The following is a 15,000-nucleotide window of genomic DNA, read 5'->3' on the forward strand; positions in this document are numbered from 1 at the left end:
GGGACAGCGCTGAATAGGCGGGAGAAGCCTGCGCGTATAAACGGAGATATATATCCAATTGCAACGAAGGAACGTGCCAAAGATCGAGAACAATGGCAGAAATGCTAGTAACGTGCACTTCGGGACCAACGCATCACCGGAAGACAACCGCCAAACATCGAAAGAGTCGCGATGCTCCGCAACCTACGTGCAAAGCGGTCGCACACCGGGTAAGGGAGTGAGAGCCCCAAACATAGCTGGGCGAGGCGCTCACTCCGCTCTTTAATATCTCGTTAATACCGCCAAGGAAATGGCACAAGCACACACACACAAGCATCCTCGGAAGAGGACAGTTCGAGTGACAGGTCAAATCCAAGAGTTCCGAAGACTACCTCCAGGAACAATCGGGAACAAGACCGATTACAAGTCGTCGAGTCTGTTACTGGGCGAACACGAGATGCGCACAGGAAATCGATCAGCCCTCACAATGGCCCAAGGCCAGAGATCGGACTGCTACGATTTACCCCAACAATCATCGTGCCACTCTTCGCAGAGAGGTGATAGACGCCAACGAGCCCGCGCATAGCAATCGAGGTGTAAAAAGGGCGTTGAAGGCAGGAAGCCTGGACGAAAGAGGCTACGAGGTCACCTCGAAGCGGTCTAAGAATCGGGCGCACTTGGGGCGACTACCAGTGCCAACCCCTTATCCCGCGGTGCGTCCGACACACAGAAATTTCCAAGGCGGCCAAGGAGCCTCCCCGCATAGCAATCGGGGTGTGAGGTTACGGATGCAGCATTGATAGCAATCGAGGTGTGAGGCGAAGGATGCAGAAGTGAGAGCCGAGGGATGTAGCAGAGATAGCAATCGGGGTGTGTGATGCAGAAGAGATAGCAATCGAGGTGTGCGGTGGGAAGGGCCCAGCAGCCAGAATGCATGAAGCGACGGATGAAGCAGTGATGACAACCGGGCTGTGAGGAGAGGAGGGATGCAGCCAAGAAAGCAATCAGGGCTCGAGGCAAGGGATGCATCAAGGATAGCAATCATGTTGTGAGGCGAGATTCCAAAGGCTAAACGTGAGAGGCTGCAGGGTCGACTCAGAGAGGTCTATGCATGTGAGAGGCTGAAAGCAAGGTCGACTCGGAGCGGTCTATGCATCGGGCGCGCTTGGGGCGACTACCAGTGCCAACCCCTTATCCCGCGACGCGTCCGACAAAGAGAACGTTCCAAGGCGGCAGAGGAGGTTACCAGCCGAAGGATGCAGTAGCAATAACAGGTATAGTTCCGCGGCGGCCGAGAAGACTCACCGCATAGGAATCGGGATGCGAGGCGAGGGATGCGGCGGGAAGGCCCCGACGGCTAAACGGAAGAGGCTGCAGGGCCGCCTCGGAATGGTCCAAGCATCGGATGCGATTGGGACGACTACCAGTGCCAACCCCTTATCCCGCGATGCGTCCGATACACAGATAGTTCCAAGGCGGCCGAGGAGCCTCACCGCATATCAATCGGGGTGCGAGGCGAGGGATGGGGCGGGAAGGCCCCAACGGCTAGACGGAAGAGGCTTCAGGGCCACCTCGGAATGGTCCAAGCATCGGACGCGCTTGGGGCGACTGCCAGTGCCAACCCCTTATCCCGCGATGCGTCCGATACACAGATGGTTCCAAGGCGGCCGAGGAGCCTCACCGCATAGCAATCGGGGGTGCGAGGCGAGGGATGGGGCGGGAAGGCCCCAACGGCTAGACGGAAGAGGCTTCAGGGCCGCCTAGGAATGGTCCAAGCATCGGACACGCTTGGGGCGACTACCAGTGACAGCCCCCTATCCCGCGATGCGTCCGATACGAAGATGGTTCCAAGGCGGTCCGAGGAGCCTCACCGCATAGCAATCGGGGTGCGAGGTGGGGGATGCGGCGAGATGGCCCCAACGGCTAGACGGAAGAGGCCACAGGGCCGCGTCGGAATAGTCCAAGCATCGGACGCGCTTGGGGCGACTACCAGTGACAACCCCTTATCCCGCGATGCGTCCGATACGAAGATAGTTCCAAGGCGGCCGAGGAGCCTCACCGCATAGCAATCGGGGTGCGAGGTGGGGGATGCGGCGAGATGGCCCCAACGGCTAGACGGAAGAGGCTGCAGGGCCGCCTCGGAATAGTCCAAGCATCGGACGCGCTTGGGGCCACTACCAGTGACAACCCCTTATCCCGCAATGCGTCCGATACGAAGATAGTTCCAAGGCGGCCGAAGAGCCTCACCGCATAGCAATCGGGGTGCGAGGTGGGGGATGCGGCGAGATGGCCCCAACGGCTAGACGGAAGAGGCCACAGGGCCGCCTCGGAATAGTCCAAGCATCGGACGCGCTTGGGGCGACTACCAGTGACAACCCCTTATCCCGCGATGCGTCCGATACGAAGATAGTTCCCAGGCGGCCGAGGAGCCTCACCGCATAGCAATCGGGGTGCGAGGCGAGGGATGCGGCGAGATGGCCCCAAAGGCTAGACGGAAGAGGCTGCAGGGCTGCCTCGGAATAGTCCAAGCATCGGACGCGCTTGGGGCGACTACCACTGCCAACCCCTTATCCCGCGATGCGTCCGATACACAGATAGTTCCGAGGCGGCCGAGGAGGTGGGGGATGCAGCGAGATGGCCCCAACGGCTAGACGGAAGAGGCTGCAGGGCCGCCTCGGAATAGTCCAAGCATCGGACGCGCTTGGGGCGACTACCAGTGACAACCCCTTATCCCGCGATGCGTCCGATACACAGATAGTTCCGAGGCGGCCAAGGAGCCTCACCGCATAGCAATCGTGGTGCGAGGTGGGGGATGCGGCGAGATGGCCCCAACGGCTAGACGGAAGAGGCTGCAGGGCCGCCTCGGAATGGTCCAAGCATCGGATGCGCTTGGGGCGACTACCACTGCCAACCCCTTATCCCGCGATGCGTCCGATACACAGATAGTTCCAAGGCGGCCGAGGAGCCTCACAGCATAGCAATCAGGGTGCGAGGCGAGGGATGCGGCGAGAAAGCCCCAACGGCTAGAGGGAAGAGGCTTCAGGTCCGCCTCGGAATGGTCCAAGCATCGGACGCGCTTGGGGCGACTACCAGTGACAACCCCTTATCCCGCGACGCGTCCGATACACAGATAGTTCCAAGGCGGCCGAGGAGCCTCACCGCATAGCAATCGGGGTGCGAGGCGAGGGATGCGGCGAGAAGGACCCAACGGCTACACGGAAGAGGCTTCGGGGCCGCCTCGGAATGGTCCAAGCATCGGACGCGCTTGGGGCGACTACCAGTGACAACCCCTTATCCCGCGACGCGTCCGATACACAGATAGTTCCAAGGCGGCCGAGGAGCCTCACCGCATAGCAATCGGGGTGCGAGGCGAGGGATGCGGCGAGAAGGACCCAACGGCTACACGGAAGAGGCTTCGGGGCCGCCTCGGAATGGTCCAAGCATCGGACGCGCTTGGGGCGACTACCAGTGACAACCCCTTATCCCGCGACGCGTCCGATACACAGATAGTTCCAAGGCGGCCGAGGAGCCTCACCGCATAGCAATCGGGGTGCGAGGCGAGGGATGCGGCGAGAAGGACCCAACGGCTAGACGGAAGAGGCTTCGGGTCCGCCTCGGAATGGTCCAAGCATCGGACGCGCTTGGGGCGACTACCAGTGACAACCCCTTATCCCGCGACGCGTCCGATACACAGATAGTTCCAAGGCGGCCGAGGAGCCTCACCGCATAGCAATCGGGGTGCGAGGCGAGGGATGCGGCGAGAAGGACCCAACGGCTAGACGGAAGAGGCTTCGGGTCCGCCTCGGAATGGTCCAAGCATCGGACGCGCTTGGGGCGACTACCAGTGACAACCCCTTATCCCGCGACGCGTCCGATACACAGATAGTTCCAAGGCGGCCGAGGAGCCTCACCGCATAGCAATCGGGGTGCGAGGCGAGGGATGCGGCGAGAAGGACCCAACGGCTAGACGGAAGAGGCTTCGGGTCCGCCTCGGAATGGTCCAAGCATCGGACGCGCTTGGGGCGACTACCAGTGACAACCCCTTATCCCGCGACGCGTCCGATACACAGATAGTTCCGAGGCGGCCGAGGAGCCTCACCGCATAGCAATCGGGGGTGCGAGGCGAAGGATGCGGCGAGAAGGACCCAACGGCTAGACGGAAGAGGCTTCGGGTCCGCCTCGGAATGGTCTAAGCATCGGACGCGCTTGGGGCGACTACCAGTGACAACCCCTTATCCCGCGACGCGTCCGATACACAGATAGTTCCAAGGCGGCCGAGGAGCCTCACCGCATAGCAATCGGGGTGCGAGGCGAGGGATGCGGCGAGAAGGACCCAACGGCTAGACGGAAGAGGCTTCAGGGCCGCCTCGGAATGGTCCAAGCATCGGACGCGCTTGGGGCGACTACCAATGACAACCCCTTATCCCGCGACGCGTCCGATACACAGATAGTTCCGAGGCGGCCGAGGAGCCTCACCGCATAGCAATCGGGGTGCGAGGCGAGGGATGCGGCGAGAAGGACCCAACGGCTAGACGGAAGAGGCTTCAGGGCCGCCTCGGAATGGTCCAAGCATCGGACGCGCTTGGGGCGACTACCAGTGACAACCCCTTATCCCGCGACGCGTCCGATACACAGATAGTTCCGAGGCGGCCGAGGAGCCTCACCGCATAGCAATCGGGGTGCGAGGCGAGGGATGCGGCGAGAAGGACCCAACGGCTAGACGGAAGAGGCTTCAGGGCCGCCTCGGAATGGTCCAAGCATCGGACGCGCTTGGGGCGACTACCGTTGCCAACCCCTTATCCCGCGATGCGTCTGATACACAGATAGTTCCGAGGCGGCCGAGGAGCCTCACCGCATAGCAATCGGGTTGCGAGGCAGATTATTGGGAAGGGAACCCCCTGGGATGCGGCTCAAGCAGTGCCCAAAGGGACTGGAATGCGGAATCACATCGAGAGACCCAAATGCTATACGAGGGCTCAAATCGAATTATCGATTTGGCCACGACATGGACGCATCGGAACGACTACCTTTGCCGAACCACTCGCAATTGCATCCATACCGAAACCAATAGACATTTCCGTTAGAGCCCTCGCATAGCATTCGGGAATCTCGCATGCCCCTCTAAATCGACCAATGCTGGCGCTCAATGAAAATCCGAGCGCTACCACCGTTCGAGCGCCAGCATTGGTCGAGTTAGAGGGGCACGGGGGAGAATGCTCCAGTCAACACCTCCCCTATATAAGTTATTTGTCCGATTCTCGCACAACCGTAGTCTGCCTCGTCGAATCAAACAACGGTCCCAGATTCCGACTTCCGTTCCGTAGAGACCCAAAAGCTAGATGGAGGCTCGCAAGAAAGAGAGTCGGCGCATAGCAATCGGGTTTCTCGAACGTTTAGGGACCGAGCTCACTTGCGGATAGGGCAAAATCCGCCAAGCAACCCAAAAGCTAGACGGGGGCTCGAATCGAATCGCCTAGGCGGCCACAACAACGACGTGTTGGATCGACTACCAGTGCCAAACCATTCAGCAAGACTAGTCTGTGTCGAGGCCGGATAGAGATTCTCAGAGAGCGCCCGCATAGCATTTAGGAGACCTGCCGCGTCCCTCACACTCGACAAATGGTGGTGCACGTTTATAAATCCGAGCGATCCCAACCCTTTCAAGCACCAACATCGGTCGAGATAGAGGGGCACGGAGGGGGCTGCGTGAGACAACACAGTCCCCTATATAAGTTATTTGTCCGATTCTCACACATCCGAAGAATGGTCATCAAATCGGACAACAGCCCAAACTTCCGACTTCCGTCCCAGAAAGCCCAAGAGCTATCTAAAACGTTCATGGCCGGAACTCGATCGCGGCTATACCAGTCCGCCAAGCAACCCAAAAGCTAGACTGGAGCTCTAGTCGAATCACCTCTGTGGCCATTGCAAGGACGTGTTGGAGCGACTACCATTGCCGAACCATTCCGCAGGTCGAGTCCATACCAAGGCCGCATAGAGATTCACGATGAGCTCCTGCATAGCAATCAGGAGACTTGCCGTGTCCATCACAATCGATAAATCCTGGTGCAAGATTTTTGCATCCGAGCGCTCCAACCAGTCGAGCACCAGCATCAATCGACATAAACGGGCACGGGGGGAGGATGCTCGAGAACACTACCTCCCCTATATAAGTTATTTGTCCGATTCTCAAGCAGCCGAAGTCTGGTCATCGAATCGGGTCAAAGACCACAACTTCCGACTTTACCCACAATGCAAGTCATCGAATCGAACATCGGCCCCCGAGTCGGACTCCATGCGTATGTCAGGTCATCGGACCCAAATTCCGCCTTCCTGCGCATGGCGGGCCATCAATATCAACTCGGTCATCGGACCCAAACTCCGCCTTTTTGCGTATGGCACGCCTTCAAATCGGTCATCGGACCCAAATTCCGCCTTCCTGTGCATGGCGGGCCATCAACATCAACTCGGTCATCGGACCCAAATTCCGCCTTTCTGCGCATGGCACGCCATCAACTCGGTCATCGGACCCAAATTCCGCCTTCCTGCGCATGGCAGGTCATCGGACACAAATTCAGACCTCGCCAATATGCCTACGTATCGAATCGGTCATCGGACCCAACTTCCGACTTCATCCATACTGTAGGGTCTTTGAGGTTGGCGCGGTGCGCTCAACCCAGGGAGTCGACCCATCGAAGCATACACCTCCCCTATATAAGCTATTTGTCCGATTCCCACACCTGTGTAGTTTGCACCTCTGACCAGGACATCGACCCCAACTTCCGAACTCGACTGCAACGACGGCACCAGCGCCTTGGTGCGCACCTTGCGACGCACAGTCCCAACATTCGCCTTCCTGCACATGGCAGGTCATCGGACCCAAATTCCGACCTCGCGAGTATGCCTACATATCGAATCGGTCATCGGACCCAACTTCCGACTTCATCCATACCGTAGGGTCTTTGAGGTTGGCGCGGTGCGCTCAACCCGGGGAGTCGACCCAACGAAGCATACACCTCCCCTATATAAGCTATTTGTCCGATTCCCACACCTGTGTAGTTTGCACCTGCCGATCAAGACATCGACCCCAACTTCCGAACTCGCCTCCAACGACCGAACCAGCGCCTTGGTGCGCACCTTGCAACGCACAGTGCCAACATTCGCCTTCCTGCACGTGGCAGGTCATCGGACCCAAATTCCGACCTCGCGAGTATGCCTACATATCGAATCGGTCATCGGACCCAACTTCCGACTTCATCCATACCGTAGGGTCTTTGAGGTTGGCGCGGTGCGCTCAACCCGGGGAGTCGACCCAACGAAGCATACACCTCCCCTATATAAGCTATTTGTCCGATTCCCACACCTGTGTAGCTTGCACCTCCGATCAGGACATCGACCCCAACTTCCGAACTCGACTAAAAAGACCGCACCAGCGCCTTGGTGTGCACCTTGCAACGCACAGTGTCAACATTCGCCTTCCTGCACATGGCAGGTCATCGGACCCAAATTCCGACCTCATGAGCATACCTACTAATCGAATCGGTCATCGGACCCAACTTCCGACTTCATCCATACCGTAGGGTCTTTGAGGTTGGCGCGGTGCGCTCAACCTGGGGAGTCGACCCATCGAAGCATACACCTCCCCTATATAAGCTATTTGTCCGATTCCGACACCTGTGTAGTTTGCACCTCCGCTCAGGACATCGACCCCAACTTCCGAACTCGCCTGCAACGACCGAACCAGCGCCTTGGTGCGCACCAAAAGTGCGCACTTTTGGAGGGCACTTTTCTGCGCTCCAAAGGTGCGCACTTTTGGAGGGCACTTTTTGGAGGGCACTTTTCTGCGCTCCAAAGGTGCGCACTTTTGGAGGGCACTTTTTGGAGGGCACTTTTCTGCGCTCCAAAGGTGCGCACTTTTGGAGGGCACTTTTTGGAGGGCACTTTTCTGCGCTCCAAAGGTGCGCACTTTTGGAGGGCACTTTTTGGAGGGCACTTTTCTGCGCTCCAAAGGTGCGCACTTTTGGAGGGCACTTTTTGGAGGGCACTTTTCTGCGCTCCAAAGGTGCGCACTTTTGGAGGGCACTTTTTGGAGGGCACTTTTCTGCGCTCCAAAGGTGCGCACTTTTGGAGGGCACTTTTTGGAGGGCACTTTTCTGCGCTCCAAAGGTGCGCACTTTTGGAGGGCACTTTTTGGAGGGCACTTTTCTGCGCTCCAAAGGTGCGCACTTTTGGAGGGCACTTTTTGGAGGGCACTTTTCTGCGCTCCAAAGGTGCGCACTTTGGAGGGCACTTTTTGGAGGGCACTTTTCTGCGCTCCAAAGGTGCGCACTTTTGGAGGGCACTTTTGTGCACTCCAAAGGTGCGCACTTTTGGAGGGCACTTTTCCTGTGCTCCAAAGGTGCACACCTAGGTGAGCACCTTCGACCACACCTTGTAGCACACCAAACTCTGACTTTCGACTTCATCCGCAATGCAGGGTCTTTGAGGTTGGCGCAAATGCAGGGTCTTTGAGGTTGGCGCAATGCGCACAACCAGGGGAGTCGACCCATCAAACCCAACACCTCCCCTATATAAGCTATTTGTCTGATTCTCATACATGCGTAGCCTGCAGGAGCAATTAGGACATCGACCCCAACTTTCGGCTTCTAAACGAAAACAAGGTCTTTGAGGTTGGTGTAATGCGAACAACTAGGGGAGTCAACCCATCAAACCCAACACCTCCCCTATATAAGCTATTTGTCTGATTCTCATACATGTGTAGTCTACAGGAGCAATTAGGACATCGACCCCAACTTTTGACTTCTTAACGAAAACAAGGTCTTTGAGGTTGACGTAATGCGCACAACCAGGGGAGTCGACCCATCAAACCCAACACCTCCCCTATATAAGCTATTTGTCCGATTCTCATACATGTGTAGCCTGCAGGAGCCATTAGGACATTGACCCCAACTTTTGACTTCTTAACGAAAACAAGGTCTTTGAGGTTGGCGTAATGCGCACAACCAAGGGAGTTGACCCATCAAACCCAACACCTCCCCTATATAAGCTATTTGTCTGATTCTCATACATGTGTAGCCTGCAACAACGATTAGGACATCCACCCCAACTTCTGAATTCGTCTGCGTTGACCGCACCAAAGGTGCACGCCTTGGTGCTCACCAAAATCCGACTTCCGACTTCTTCTGCTATGCGGGGTCTTTGAGGTTGGCGCAGTGCGCACAACCAGGGGAGTCAACCCACCGAATGCAACACCTCCCCTATATAAGCTATTTGTCTGATTCTCATACATGCGTAGACTGCAGCAATGATTAGGACATCCACCCCAACTTTTGACTTCTTAAACAAGACAGGGTCTTTGAAGTTGGTGCAGTGCACACAACCAGGGGAGTCGACCCATCAAACGCAACACCTCCCCTATATAAAGCTATTTGTCCGATTCTCATACGTGTAGTCTGCAGCAGCGATTAGGACATCGACCCCAACTTCCGAATTCGTTTGCATTGACCGCACCAAAGGTGCACGCCTTGGTGTGCACCCTGGAGTGCACTTTGGTGCTCACCTCGGTGCACACTTTGGTGTGCACCTCGGTGTGCACCAAAGGTGCGCACCTTGGAGCGCACCAAAGGTGTACACTTTGGAGCGCACCACATAGGGTCTTTGAGAGGTTGGCGCAGTGCGCACACCAAGGTGGGTGTTGAGGTGCGTGCCGAGGTGGGTGGGTGCTAGGGTGCGCTCCATGGTGGGTGCCAGGGTGGGTGCGTGCTAGGGTGGATTCCAAAGAGGGTCATAGGGTGGGTGCCAAGGTGGGTTGGTGATATAGTGGGTTCAAAGGTGGGTACTAGGGTGGGTTCCAAGGTGGGTCACAAGTTGGGTGCCAGGATGCGTGGGTGTTAGGTTGGGTGCCAAGGTGGGCTCCTGCGTGGGTGGGTGCTAGGGTGGGTTTCAAGGTGGACGCGAGGGCGGGTGCCAAGGTGGGTAACAAGTTGGGTGTTAGGATGGGTGAGTGCTAGAGTGGGTGCCAAGGTGGGTGGGTGCTAAGGTGGATGCCAAGGTGGTTCACAGGGTGGGTGGGTTCTAGGGTGAGTTCCAAGGTGGGTCACAGGTTCAGTGCTAGGGTGGGTGTCAAGGCGGGTGTCGAGGTGCCTGGGTGCTAGGGTGTGGATGCCAATGTGGGTCATAGGGTGGGTACTAGGGTGGGCTGCAATGTGGGTGCCAAGGTGGGTAACATGCTCGGTGGGTTCTAAATTGGGTGCCAGGGTGGGTGTGCACCCACCTTGCCCGAGGTGGGTGCCAAGGTGCCAGTGTGGGTGGGTGCTAAGGTGGATGCCAAGGTGGGTGAGAAGGTGGGTGATAGGTTGAGTGGTAGGATGGGTGGGTGCCAAGATGGGTCACAGGGTGGGTGCAAGGGTGGGTAGGTGCTAGGGTTGGTGTCAGGGTGGGTGGGTGCTAGGTTGGGTTCCAAGGTGGGTGCGAGGGTGAGTGTCAAGGTGGGTCACAGGTTAGGTGCTAGGATGGGTGAGTGCTAGGGTGCAAAGGTGCCAGGGTGGGTGCTAGGATGGGTCGATGCTAGGGTGAGTGGCAAGGTGGGTCCACAAGTGTCAAGGTGGGTGCCGAGGTGGGTGCCAAGTCGGCGACTGCTATGGTGGATGCCAAGGTGGGTCACGGGGTGGGTGCCAAGTTGCTAGGTTGGGTTCCAAGGTGGGTGCCAACGTGGGTGCTAGGGTGCGTGGGTTAAAGGGTGTGTCACAACGTGGGTGCCAGGATGGGTGCGCACCCACACTGGCCAAGACGGGTGCGGGTGCAAGGTTGGGTTCCAAGCCCGGTCACAGGCTGGGTGCTAGGATGGGTGGGTGCCAAGGTGGGCACCAGGGTGGGTGCACCCACCCTGGCCAAGGTGGGTCACGGGGTGGGTCCTAGGGTGGGTAACGGGGTGGGTACTAAGGTGCGTGCCAAGGTGGGTCATAGGGTGGGTGCCAAGGTGGGCACCAGGGTGGGTGTGCACCAACCCTAGCCAGGGTAGGTCACGGGGTGGTTGTCGGGGTGGGCGTCAAGGAGCCAAGGTGGGTGGCAAGTAGCCAAGTTGCGTGCCAAGGTGGGTGTCGGGGTGGGTGCCAAGGATCCAAGGTGGGTGCCAAGGAACCAAGGTGGGTGTCTGGGTGGGTGCCGAGGTGGGAGCCAGGGTGGGTCCCAAGGTGAGTGCAAAGGTGGGTGCCAGGGTCAAGGTGAGTGCCAATGTGGGTTCCAAGGTGCCAGGGTCAGGGTGAGTGCCAATGTGGGTTCAAAGGTGCTAAGTTGGGTGCGAGGTTGGGTGCGAGGGTGGGTGGGTGCCAAGGTGTGCTAGGTGGAAGCCCGGGTGGGTCGGCATCCCATGGGTGTCGAGTTGGGTGCCTGATGGGTGCTTCTTGTCAAGTTTTAGTCGTCGGGACTCATTTCGAGCCTTAGAGGTCGTTTCTTGTCCGGTTGCCCTGTCTTCGACCTGGGAACCCAATTTTGGTCCTCGGGTCCCATTTTTTTTTGTCTCGCATCCCACTTTTGGCCTGTGGCCTTTTCGGGGTCGATTCTCGTTTTGGGCATCAGAGCATGTTTCTTCTCCTAAAACCCAATATTTGTTTATTAAGTCTCGGAACACATTTTTGTTCTCGTGGACCCATCATGGGTCTTGGAACGCATTTGTGGTCCTTGGGTCCCATTTTGCATCCCGAAACTTGTGTTTTGGTGCTTGATCCCTATTTTGGGTGCCCACCTTGCACCAAGTGCGCACCCGGGGCAAACCGAGCGCCTTGGTGCACCGGGGCAAGATCGAGCGTGCACCCGAGGCGCCCCGAACATGCACCAAGGTGCACTCGGCCCACATGTGAGCGCAGGTCGTTGCGCCCGAGGTGGTGTGTGGGCACCGCGTTGCAGACGGGACACTGCACGCACACGACGCCCCCTCCAGGTGCACGCACGTAGGCCGGGCCGGGTGCACACCCGACGCCCTAGCAAGGTGCGCGCACCCGGGCAGGGCTCACACTTGGCGAACGGGGCGCACTTCGCGAGGGAGGGTGTGCACCTCGACGGGGGTGGGTGGCCGGGGTGGATTCGCACGTGGGTCGCGGTTTGCTAAGTACACACTGCGACAAGCTCATAACGGGTGCGATCATACCAGCGTTAGTGCACCGGATCCCATCAGAACTCCGCAGTTAAGCGCGCTTGGGCCGGAGTAGTACTGGGATGGGTGACCTCCCGGGAAGTCCCGGTGTTGCACCCTTTTTTAGTTTTTCGCCGGGCGTCGCAATGCTATTTGAATAAACCTTTTGCCCGTTTGCGTTCTCGTCGGGGCCGGGCCGGGCCGGGGTGCGCTGCCCGCACTACCGCGCGCGCGGGGGCGACACCGAGCGCGCACCCGAGGCGCCCCGAGCACACAGGCCACGGTGCAACCCGGGCGTTGTGCGCGCACCCCGGTGCGCCCGAGGTGCTGCGCGCGCACCCAGGTGAAATCGGTGTGCACCTCGGCCAGTGCGCGCTCGGTCGAGTCGCGCACGTTGGCCAAGGTGCACGGTGATGTTTCTTACTCTAAGGTTCCGCACCAGACGCCCGGGACAGGTGAGCGAAGCTGGGCGGGGCCGGGTGCGCGGCCGGGGCAGGTGCACGCAGCTGGAGAGAGCTTTGGAGCACACTTCGGAGCGCACCAATGATGCGCTCCATTCAAAAGTTTCCTGAAAAGGCAAAAAAAGTTGAGATTATAGAATTTCCCACTTGAGAGATTGTAAAAAAAAAAAATTTAAAATGAAGGAAACGCGGGTGCCAAGGTGTGCGCAGCCCAGCCAAGGTGTGCGCACCAAGGCGCCCACCCTGGCGAAGGTGCACGCAAGGTGCGCACCCGAGGCAAACCGGACAATTAACCCAACTTTCGACTTCGCGCGCACCTTGGAGCGCACTTCGGAGCGCTCCTTGGTGCGCACCAATCTTGGGCACCTCGGAGTGCACCATGGCGCCCACCAAGGTGCGCACCCGGGGCAAACCGAGCTCCGACTTCGTGCGCACCTTGGAGCGCACGAAAGGTGCGCACCATGGCGCCCACCAAGGTGCGCAGCCCAGCCAAGGCGTGCGCATCAAGGTGCGCACCCTGGCGAAGGTGCGCACCCGGGGCAAACCGAGCTCCGACTTCGTGCGCACCTTGGAGCGCACAAAAGGTGCGCAACCCAGCCAAGGTGTGCGCACCCCGGTCAAACCGAGCTCCGAATCGTGCGCACCAGAGGTGCACGCCATCGTGCGCACCTTGGAGCACACTTCGGAGCCCTCCTTGGTGCGCGCCGATGTTGCGCACCTCGGAGCGCACCCGGGGAAAACAATGCAATTAACCCGACTTTCGACTTCGTGGGCACCTCGGAGCGCTCTCGGGTTCGCACCTCGGAGCACACCGAGGTGCGCACCTTTGATGCGCTGCCTTCACCAATTTCCAGAAAAGGCAAGAAAACATTGAGAAGGTGTGCGCACCGAGGTGCCCACCCTGGCGAAGGTGCACGCGAGGTGCGCACCCGGGGCAAACCGGGCTCCGACTTCGTGCACGCCGCACCTTGGAGCACACTTCGGAGCGCTCCTTGGTGCGCACCAGGGCGCGCAACCCAGCCGAGGTGCCCACCCCGGCGAAGGTGCACGCGAGGTGCGCACCCGGGGCAAACCGGGCTCCGACTTCGTGCACGCCATGGTGCCCACCGCGGCGAAGGTGCACGCGAGGTGCGCACCCGGGGCAAACCGGGCTCCGACTTCGTGCACGCCGCACCTTGGAGCACACTTCGGAGCGCTCCTTGGTGCGCACCATGGTGCCCACCAGGGCGCGCAACCCCGCCGAAGGTGCACGCGAGGTGCGCACCCGGGGCAAACCGGGCTCCGACTTCGTGCACGCCGCACCTTGGAGCACACTTCGGAGCGCTCCTTGGTGCGCACCATGGTGCCCACCAGGGCGCGCAACCCCGCCGAAGGTGCACGCGAGGTGCGCACCCGGGGCAAACCGGGCTCCGACTTCGTGCACGCCATGGTGCGCACCGCGGCGAAGGTGCGCACCCGGGGCAAACCGGGCTCCGACTTCGTGCACGCCGCACCTTGGAGCACACTTCGGAGCGCTCCTTGGTGCGCACCAGGGCGCGCAACCCAGCCGAGGTGCCCACCCCGGCGAAGGTGCACGCGAGGTGCGTACCCGGGGCAAACCGGGCTCCGACTTCGTGCACGCCGCACCTTGGAGCACACTTCGGAGCGCTCCTTGGTGCGCACCATGGTGCCCACCAGGCCGCGCAACCCAGCCAAGGTGTGCGCACCAAGGTGCACGCGAGGTGCGCACCCGGGGCAAACCGGGGTCCGACTTCGTGCACGCCGCACCTTGGAGCACACATCGGGGCGCTCCCGGGTTCGCACCGGCGTTGCGCACCGTGGTGGGCACCTCGGAGCACACCAAGGTGGGCAGCGAGGTGCGCACCTTTGATGCGATGCCTTCACTAATTTCCATAAAAGGCAAAAAAAAAACGAGATTTTAAAATTTCCGTTTTGAAAGATAGTGAGAAAAAGGGAATGCTGGTGCCATCTTGAGCCCGCCCTGGTGCGCAGCCCAGCCAAGGTGTGCGCACCAAGGTGCCCACCCTGGCGAAGGTGCGCGCCCGGGCAATTAACCCAACTTCCAACTTCGCGCGCGCCAGGGTGGGAGCGCACCCAACAACCGGGCCTGGGAAGAGCCAATGCGAGAAACCCCACCAAACGCTCTGACAAAAAAAGAGGGGGCGCTCCAGTAACCCCGCTTCGGAGCGCACCCTGGGCAAACCCAGCCAAGGTGCAGGCGAGGTGCGCACCCGGGGCAAACCGGGCTCCGACAACGTGCACGCCGCACCTTGGAGCACACTTCGTAGCGCTCCCGGGTGCGCACCTCAGAGCACACCAAGGTGGGCAGCGAGGTGCGCACCTTTGATGCGCTGCCTTCACTAATTTCCAGAAAAGGCAAAAAAAAAAGGAGATTTTAAAATTTCCGTTTTGAAAGATAGTGAAAAAAAC

The 15,000-nt window shown here is 59.3% G+C and overlaps 1 non-coding gene across 1 annotated transcript; it reads left to right on the forward strand.

The window, feature by feature from the left end:
* Window positions 1-12,110: 12,110 nt before the first annotated feature.
* Window positions 12,111-12,229, forward strand: LOC131864543 (5S ribosomal RNA). The gene has a single exon (XR_009363310.1). It is a non-coding gene; the product is annotated as a 5S ribosomal RNA (ribosomal RNA).
* Window positions 12,230-15,000: the final 2,771 nt, after the last annotated feature.

This window comes from Cryptomeria japonica, unplaced genomic scaffold, assembly GCF_030272615.1.
Source record: "Cryptomeria japonica unplaced genomic scaffold, Sugi_1.0 HiC_scaffold_88, whole genome shotgun sequence".
NCBI classification, from domain to species: Eukaryota; Viridiplantae; Streptophyta; class Pinopsida; order Cupressales; family Cupressaceae; genus Cryptomeria; species Cryptomeria japonica.